Here is a 10769-nt window from a genome sequence, read left to right on the forward strand (position 1 = left end):
AGGACTACAGCTACTGTAGTTACTACATGTATGGCACTATATTGATTGATTTTCTATTTTTCTCACCATGTTAGAAAAATGGCAGCAATACTGTAATATGATTAGGCTATTTTCATTTCTTGTTTCAGATCTACAATAGAAAAAGAATGAAATTTTAAACAATACCCAATTAATATCAACTTAGCTCTTCTTGTCCATCTTCCAATTCACATTAATGGGGGATTCCTATAATATCCTTATTTTCCATTACCACTATTGATAATAACAGTAAAGTTACAAAAACTTTAACCAGTATATAACAATATATAATGATTAATGCAGTCAGTCATTTCAAGGTTTAAAATCTAGAAATTTGTTTCTAGTTAAGCCTTTGCAAGCTTTATCTTACTTTAGAAGGTGAATCAATCTGCCTAATACTTTACTATATAACAACCATCATTTCAATTATTTCAGAATGAAAACAGTTACAAGAATATAGAATTGCTCTAAAATCCATGAAATAACTAAGAATACAATGTTAGAGATGAGACACCTATTTAAAAATAAAGTGTTCTTTCAAACATTAAAATTTCAATTTCAAATACAAAAATATATTTTTTTTATTTTTGTAATATATAAATATTACTGTATTTATATATATTTTTAAAATTATTACATTTTTTAATTGTATATAATAAAGTATGTAATTAAAATAAAGTATTCAATAATGTATTTTTAAATTACATTAATTTATCTAAGATAAGACATAATTTTATCTAATTTTAAATATAGAGTGTAAAATCAAAATATTTGCACATGAAGGAAATCAAAAAAATTAATATAAATTTAAAAATTTTCCTGCATTTTTCATTAATGTTTAGTATCAAATTCAGAGCTACAGAGCAGGGGTGGCCAACAAGTCGATCGCGATCGACCGGTCGATCGCCAAGCCAATTTTGGTCAATCGCTAGCGATGTCTTCACTTAATGTATTATATTTGTAACCGAACGCAACTGTATGCATAAAGTTATGACTCAACTCATAAGCAGTGAGTGCACTTCGTACTGAAACAGTGTATAAACATAGTATGTATTTCGCACTTCCCCCTCCCACTTAGACTATGCCTATGACAACAAGTCGATCGCGACACATTTTTACGATAAAAAGTAGATCTTATGTGCACAAAAGTTGGCCACCCCTGCTATAGAGCATAAGTTTACATTTGATCTATTGCAATTGATTCTTGTGACATTTACAAAAATTTAGTTTCTAAAAGCTTTTGAATATAAACTTATCAATTTAAAAATTAAACATGTTTTCAATAGTGTATATAAATCCAACAAATTAATTTTTTGGGTTTTTTCACATTTGAAATTCTTTCCTAAAACTTAAAATACAAAGCTAAAAAATACTACATTCATGCATAGGGGCACACTCAAGATTTACTCTTGGGAAGCCAAGTTAAACAGATAAACATTCTAATGCAAATTCAATAAAATTCACACTTTATTATTTATGAATTAGCAGTTGCATATAGAAATAGAAGACAACACAATATAAATAAAAAACATTACAAAGATTTTTGGAAAACTTTTGTTTCCTTTTTCCTTTGGAGAGTATCTTAATCCCCCTCTGCATGTGTCACTGTTCATGCAAGTGACAAATATAGTGTCATAACTTTAGTTTTGTAGTAATCTACAAAGTAAAACTTTAAATATATAATTTTTGTTTAATGTAATTAGTTTGTACATACATTTAACAATCTATGTATGTAAAATAAATGCACAAATTTTATCTTCCATATTAATATTTGCATACAGCAACTTTCTTAGGCTTCCAACACAAAATTTTAAGAGACAGATGAAATAAAAGTTTGTGTTAGAAATGTTTAAAGAAAATAGTCTATAAGAGCAAGTTGAAATAATTTATCATCTTACCCTTAATCATACCATATCTACTCACATATGATACAAGGTTTTTATTCATTTATCACGGCTTCAAATTTCTAGGTCAACCTATATACGAGAGCAAAAGATTCTTTGCGTTTTTGCAAGTAATTTTTGTGAGCCATGTATTCACATCTTTTACTGGATGCTTACCTTCTTGTATTTAAAAACACAAGTATTTTATCTGGATCATTTGAATTGTTCTTGTATATTGCAGGAGTAAAGATGAGTAGCAATAGGAAGAGCAAAGCTTTTGAATTGAATTCCGGATTGAAATTCCAAAATCACACGGAAGCCCTATATAAGTTTTAATCCATTCCACATGAAAACATGATTTGGAAATCAGAATTCGGAGAAACTCTTAAGTGTAATTGACGGAGAGTGGATTCAACTGTTAAGAATTGGCAAAAAGAGGTTCCCGACTGTCAGATTTTGTTGTCGATTTTACAAGATTTTTCCTTAAAGTTTAAAATGCCAGTAATTTTTGCAAGACAATGTATGCATTTATGTTCATTTGATATTTTACTTGTGATTAAACAGAATAAAATTAAATTGTATTAATAAATCTAATTTTCTTTATTTTGACCTTTAATGGTCACACCTTGTCCTGTATGCCATGTTGTCTTATATGCAAGTAAATACGGTATGTTGTGTCTTTTCCATCTTTAATACAATTTTTTAGCGAGGTAACAGATTATAATAAACATCAAGAAAGTTTTGGGGACTTGAATATGGATTTTTATCTATATCAAATGGTATATAGTTTTACTATTTAACTATAGTTTCAAATTATTAAAAGCAAGGTTGCCTCGATGAATGAGGCAACAAACGTTCAAATAATAAAAAAAAAGCTAATACAATGAATGTTGTAAAATGTACTTTAAAGTTGTTTATAAATAATTTACGTAAGATATAGTGTTCTCTATTAGCAACCAATCTTGAAGCAGTAAAAATTGGTTTCACTTCAGGCACACATTACAATTAAGCTGGCACTAATTAAAAGAATTCATTTATTAATGAATATTTTTGAACTGGCTTATTTATACCAGTAATATTATCTTTGTAATTTCAAAATTTCCTATAGTTTCAATACACAACAATACAATAGATATTGATGGACTTTGTATTGTGATATCCATATTATTTCTAAAATCATGTGACAAAATGATAATTATGGAACAAAAACAAACATTGAATAAAGTTGAAAAAGTTATTTCTTGATTATATTTTAAGCATGTATATTCTTGAAATTACATTTATATAAACCATATAATTACAATGCAAGAGCGCACGACATCGCATGCAAACAAGTAGGCCTAGTAATGATCTAAATGCAGACACTTTTGGTTCAAGCAATTGTCATATTAAACTAGTTGATTTGGAAGTTAGCATAATTAAAATAAAATACTTTGTCAAAACACATTTATACAAAGCAATAAGATAAATATGTCTCCAATCACTTAGTTATGCTAACTCTCCACATAACATAATATTGCAGTGACTCAATTGCTTTTTATTGCTCATGCACAATAAAACTGCTTTATGATTAGAATTACATTCAAGCACTTTGGCAACAGAGTACTGGGACTATGTATCAGGTCAGTCCATAAGTCCATGCACATTTTTATGACCTTGAGAAAAATCTTGTTTTGCTGTTAAAAATGTCAGTCTAATGTGATAATTTTTACACTGAAGTATTAAATTGGATCTCATTCATATAATACTGTTCAGAATTGTGAACATTTCAGTTGTTTATTTTCGTTAAAATGGAAGTAACCGATGAATATAAAAGACATGTTTTATACTTTTTATTTTTAAGTGGTGAGAATGCTACAAATGCAGCCAAAAAAATAAATACTGTACATAATCAAATTGTAATTAGTACAAGGACTGCGCAGAAGTGGTTTGAAAGATTTAGAAACAATAATTTTAGTGTGGAGGAGAAGGCTCGTACTGAAAGACCCGTTGACTTTGATGATGATGCTCTCTCTGCACTAGTTGAAGCAGAACCATCTTTAACAGTTGATGAAATTGTGGAATGTTTAAATTCATCCCATGAAACTGTTCATAGACACCTACAACAAATCGGAAAAGTTTCAAAACTAGGAAAATGGATACCACATGAACTGTCAATAGCTAACCGACAATGTGTAAACATTTGCACGTCTCTTATCCTGCATTGCTTTAGAACCTTTTCTCGGTAGGCTGGTTACTGGAGACAAAAAATGGATCCTCTATAATAATGTGACGAGAAAAAGACAATGGATGGATCGCGACAAGCAGCCAAAACCGACTGCAAAAGGTGGGTTGCATCCAAAAAAAATTCTTTTGTCTGTTTGGTGGGATATGTCAGGTGTAATTCACTTTGAGCTGTTAGAACCTAATCAAACAATTACAGCTCAAATGTATTGTGAGCAATTAGAGCATTTAAATGAAAAATTGAAAAAAAATCGACTGTCGTTAGTGAACAGAAAGCAGGTTCTCTTGCAGCATAACAATGCCAGACCACATGCTGCAAAAATAACTGTACAGAAACTTGAAACTACAACTGGGAAATTTTACCTCATCCACCATATTCGCCAGATATTGCTCCCAGTGATTATCATCTTTTTTGCAGTTTGCAGAATTTCTTAAAAGGGAAAACTTTTGAGGATGAGAACAATGTAAAAAAGGCTATTTCTGAATATTTTGATTCAAAACCGAAATCATTTTACGAAGACGGGATTAAAAAGCTACCATCAAGATGGCAAGAAATTGTACAAAATAATGGTGAATACATTATAGATTGAAATAAAATATTTTGCTGCTATTTTTGTAGATAAAAATACACACAAACTTATGGACTGACCTGATATATCTTTGCATGGAAATTCTGCCACAGCCAATCAGCATGCAGCACTATAATTCCAAATGTGCATGACAACATATTTCTACCATCATCTTTAGCACTACATAGTGTAGTGTGGAAGTTTTGACAAGGTGAAAAAATAAATAGCAAATATTAGATGTCTGATACTGCTATTGAGAAATGGTGGAGGATATCAGATACCAACCTGTTCTTTATGACAAGAAAGACCCAAATTAAAGAAATGAGAATATAAAAACAGAAGTATGGAAGCAAATGGCTTTAAATAGTAGCAGGTCATGTAAGATATTAGTATTAAATGTTAAAAGAATTAAATTGAAAAGCAAACTTTCATTGCAATAATTCCATTTCATACAAAGTATGTAAACACATAAGGGCAGCAATTGTGTCACTATGAATCAGACAATAGCAACGTAATCGCGCTAAGTGGAGAACCAGCATAAAAGGTAATTGGTGCACATTCATGAATAGTGCACCAATTGATATATCAAACCAAACTGATATAGGTTCACAATACATTCTAGAGCACTGATTTCCAAACTTTTTCAAGCCACTGCCTCTTGGTTCCATACTCAAGACCTCTCACCCGTACCTCAACACCCTAAGCCATTTTCCCTTGGCTTGGAAATGGTTCTCTTAGAAAAACTTTTCTATGAACCTCACACTGTGTCCTTACCATATCTCATTCTCCATATCTGAAAACCATTATACACAATGTTTCTTCTTACCGATTTTAACAGAGGAAAGGAAAAAGTTGTCAGTGACCCAATCTCATCTATGGTCACCATTCAGTACCTGTCCTGCCAACCACTTTCTTCTTTTTGTCCCCTAGATTTACTTACTGCCCACAGGCAGAATAGTAGCATTCACTTTGGGAACTACTGTTACTGGATACTGATATTCTAAAATCCAGATTTATCTAGAATATTGATATCAATATTCTATATTCCAGAACTCCATATTTGTGTATTCAAAATAGCAATGCTTTAAAGCAATCTTGGTATCAAGCCCAATAGCTGTATCAAAATTTTGGTTTAAAGCAGACCTATTTGTAAAATGATACTGTTTGCCTTTCCAAATATTTATATTTTAGCACAATCAAAAATTAGTTCTCTTACAAAGATAATTTTTTTTCCAATCTTTTTTCCTGCAATTCTTATTACAATTCTTTTTGTACTCATACATTACATATTTTAATATTCACACTAAATTTTAAATATTTGCTCCATTTATCATTAAATCAGATTACATATAATAATTAAAATAAATGTGAATTTTACTTTATAAAAGCAGTGATATAAACAAACTAACCCAAGCCTTACAAATGTTTACTCTGTTGAGCAAAATTGTAAAAAAAAAAAGTAAATATCATATACACAATAGCTATTATACCATAATTCTGTTTAAATAAATTAGTTATGAGAGTAACTTGCAACAGCTATTTATATTAAAACTAAATTTATAGAAAATAGAATTTAAAAAAAGTTTAGTTACTATTAGCATTATAGTATAGTGCAGTAATTATTTCTATTAATTTGAATTTTTTTATTTGTGGTATTTAAAAATATATTTTAGTCACATTTGGATTTTTAAATTTTCTGTAAGTAGTTTAATGTTTCTTTGAGAGCAGAGAGAGATTTATCAATTAATTTTTTATTCACTTACTGACTTAAGGGCATATGTCCCAGTTCTGCATTGATAACAAAATTCACTAAAATCACCAATAGGCCATTTTTGATGTCTTATTTTCTTTGATATTAATGATCAATAACATTGACAGAAGTATTAAAGCTGTATAGAAAATGCACATTTGAGAAAACCCAAAATTTTCATATCCAATGTATTTTGTCAATTCTTGATATCTGTAATTGAACTTCCACATATTTTAATATCAAATTACCCTGAAAAACTATTGGCAACTATTATCAAAAATATATTTAACAATTTAATTGATTAAAGTTGTTAACTACAAATTTCATCCCAGTTTGATATTAAAATAAGTTTTCTAATTTATTATTCTCGAATCTTATGAAAGTCAATTAAATTTATTAAAGTATATAAAAAGTAAGTCTTATATTTGATATGATTTAAGAATTTCAATAACTGCTTTTTAGACATTTTAGAAAAACTAGTGTGTAAGTATCCATTAAAATAAAGTTCCTTGCATGTCAAATTTTAAAATTTATTTAAATATTTATCAAGAGTAACAACTGTCCATATACAAATTTATTAATTTTAATAAACACTTTCATTATAAAAAGGAATCCTAATATATACAATTTATAATCATTAGTGAAGCTAATAGAATGATAAGGTGAATTTGTCACTTAATAAAATTTAATTTATGTAATAATACATTAATATAATTCTTAATTTGAATGAAGTTCATAAGAAATATTGAAAACATACAATTATTTTATAGAACATTTCAGTTAAAAAAAAAAAAGCCATTAATAAATTTCACTTCCAAATAGTTTATCGGCAATTGATTTTGTTTTTCTTCTTCCCTCCAATGATTCGTACAGTTCTAATTTAAAATTTATTATAAATATGCATATTTTAAAGCGGGAAAATGAACTGTAAGTGAAATGAACGAAGATATTTATGTTAAAAATCTTTGCAATCTGATCAGAGATAATGAATTTTGACATATTAACTAACAAGAGTCCATTGATTTCTCTACCGCGCTTTCATGTTAATTTCATCGACGAAACCGCATTGGAAACATTAACCCAAACTTAAATTATTCGATTTCAATTTTGAAATCTACAATTTAAGCCTAACTGATTTACAGTTGGTTTTGTATTAACTACGCATTTTATAAACTAATTAACAATTTACTTTAATATTAGAAGTTAACGATTAATACTCACTGTTTGAAACGATAATATCCTTTCAGATTAAAATAAAAAGCTTTCTTCTACTACGCCAGTTAAAGGACAGATAACACCTTCCTCCATTTGCAGACTATCGGAACGAGATTAACCGGTGATACACCCACCATATGACGTAATTCCGGATCCGCTTTATAACGTTTGCATTATTTTAAATTTTCAATGTTACGTTTGTGTTAAGTATATTTATATAACTTGATTTATATAGAATATACTATAATATTAATATAATAAGTAAAATATATATATAAAAAATTGTTTTTATTTCATCGACATTTCGTCCTTTTCGCTAATTCCGGGATCATTATCTGGTGCCAACTTTATTCTTGGAGAAAAATAAAAGCTGGCATGTGAAAAGAATTAAGTTTAGATTCCCCTAGTGAAAGTCCTAACAATAAGTCGCCATGTGTTATATTTGGAAGATAACTTATTAAACTTTATTGTTTTGATTACTATCCAGAAACACGGCGTAAAAATAAATGATTGGTGATTCAAGTCCAATTTCCGCATGGGCAAATGCCACTTTTTCAAAATAATCTTTCTTAAAATTAATATCGTAATTCTTAAAATTAAATCATATGTCTAGAGCCGTCGAAAGAGGAGAGAACTGGGGATTTTTCAAGGTCCCAGAGGAGTCCGTGGGTGGTTCCTACCTCCACGGACTTCCCCGGGCCCTGGCTCTACGTCCGAAATTAATGGTATTTTTGCTAACAGATAATATAACTTCTAAGACTGCTTTTTATCAATAAAGAAACATTCGACATTTATTCAAAAAACGCAAAACAGACAAACAGGAATAGAAGGGGCCTATTGTAACCTCAGCTCCATAAGTTCTCGACGAACTTGCGTATGCCACTAATAAAGCGTTAAAAAAAAGTTCACGTATACAATGCTCAACCCCTTTCCCCTATCGCATACAAGGATCTTTACGACTTCTCCTTACACGTAATTAATGGACTATCTTTTAAATTCAAATTTTATACTCACTTTGCAATCGGACAGTTGAAGTTTTATTCATTTTTTCGATTTATTGATCATAAAATAAAACTATTAGACTGCAGTTTATGCTCTGGTGAAAAAATGATACATCATGCTTAAATTAATTGCAGTTTTATACAATATATCATATGTTAATATTGTTCGTATAAAATTTTTACATTTGGCAATTGGTCGCTAACGTTTGAAAAATTAAATGCCAAATTAATTTTTAAGCTGATTTAATTTTCATTCGTTATTTCAGCAGTAAATTAATATATGTATATGATATTTATTAATACAGAAAAGTGAAATATCATTCAAAGAATTTCGTTAAAAATTAATAAGTCATCGGTTAATTATTAAATATGTCATCATTTAATTATATTATTTATAATTTAATGATGATATATTTATTTATGTAAGTATCTACAATTATAATATATATAAATATTTAATTGTAGTCTTATATACACTAAATATATAACACTAATTAAATAAACTTTAATTATATTATGTTACAGCCAATGCCCGATAATCAGATAAAGCTAGGATTAACCCGCTAATGCTAACTTTATCCAAGTCTTTGGATTAAAACAAGTAACAATCCCTATCTGTATAAAGCGCGCTTTATTCGAGTCACAAGCGGATATAGCCGACATTAACTAAAAACGGTTGGATGAACAAATTTTAAAATTCGGGCTTCATCCACCCATTTTGGATAAAGGAAAATTTAGAATTTCACTCTAGCCGGATAATCTGCGATCTTTCCAATGCGAGTTGAATGGCTAGGGATGTACTGTTTCTTTAAATCAAATAGAATTTATTATTTCTCTATTGTATAAAAAATGAAGAAAATTAAAATTAATGTCCAATTATTTCACTAAAATATCGCCAGATTTAGCTAAAACAATCGTATCTTTAAATCTAAAAATTTGCAAATTTAGCTGTAACAAAAAGAAGTGTTTTGATTTACAGAATACAGATAGGCTTTGAAAAGTATACATACATATCTGAATTATGTAAATGGCGTTTATTAGGGATTTGTGTTTAAATTCCCGGTAAGAGCCAATAAATTGAAAAAGGATAAAACATCCTCTAGAAGAACTTTTAATGTTCAGCTTTTTTTTTTTTTTTTTTGCGACTCTTAGCCTCAAATAAAAGTCGTGTTAAAAAGTGTGAGATTCTCTCTGTGTGTGTGTATTCGAAAGAACTAAGATAGAGTATTTTGTCTTCAATTGTACTAATTAATTATGATCCTGAAGATTAAAAGTGCTTTTTAAGTTTATCAAAGACTTCAGTGGCTCACTTGGGATTTAACCTTGGGGAGTCGAATTGAACGGATAAAAAATTTTTAATGCGAATTCAATAAAATCCCCACTTTATGTGTCCGCTAATTCATAAGTAGTATAAAAATAGAACACATGACACAATATAAAATGAAAAAGAATAACTTTTAATTAGGAAAATAGTTTTGGAAAATTATACATAAGCCCAGGATTATTTTTACATTCTAAAATCAAGACATTACGAACAATGTTCAAGTCCTTTAAATCATCTTTCGAAAGTTTTGGAAAATTTTCTAGTATTTTTTCCTTTATCTTTGGAGGGTGCCAGGGCCCCTCAGTCCCCTTTGGGTGGCCGCTGATAGACCGGTATGGAAAAGTCATTAGATTGAAAAAATCGTTGCCATATCGCAAATTCGCTTGAAATCTACCTATAAGTTGTCAAATTTAGCAAAATCAAAGCTCTTTTCATTATATTTAGTTCTATACAAACAACGGTAGATAGATGCCTTATTATTATATGGATTATGATTGACTGCAATTTTACAAATTATGAGAATACCTGAATTGCAATAGCTACGCATATGAGTGAATCAGAATCCGATCGGATTTAAACACAAATTTTTCAGGCTGCAAGTACTTTATTGTTGTATAACCATTTGAGTCACTGTTTTATGCAGATCATATCACGCAAAACTCACATTTGAATTATTCATGAATTGGTCATTTGTATTTAAGACACATTTCATTTATAAGCAGTGGTTTTTATATTCTTTTAGAATTTGAATTATCATTACAGCTATATATCTAACGTAAATGAAAA

The 10769-nt window shown here is 29.2% G+C and overlaps 1 protein-coding gene across 1 annotated transcript in view; it reads right to left on the reverse strand.

Annotated features, from left to right (window-relative positions):
* Positions 1-7803, reverse strand: part of AP-2alpha (adaptor protein complex 2, subunit alpha) — an 86658-nt gene extending 78855 nt beyond the window's left edge. Inside the window, exon 1 of the mRNA XM_067273588.1 lies at positions 7665-7803. The gene's annotated coding sequence lies outside the window, so the exon portion shown is untranslated. The remainder of the gene's footprint in view (positions 1-7664) is intronic.
* Positions 7804-10769: the final 2966 nt, after the last annotated feature.

The sequence above is a fragment of the Centruroides vittatus genome, unplaced genomic scaffold (genome assembly GCF_030686945.1).
Source record: "Centruroides vittatus isolate TY-2023 unplaced genomic scaffold, ASM3068694v2 contig_484, whole genome shotgun sequence".
NCBI lineage: Eukaryota > Metazoa > Arthropoda > Arachnida > Scorpiones > Buthidae > Centruroides > Centruroides vittatus.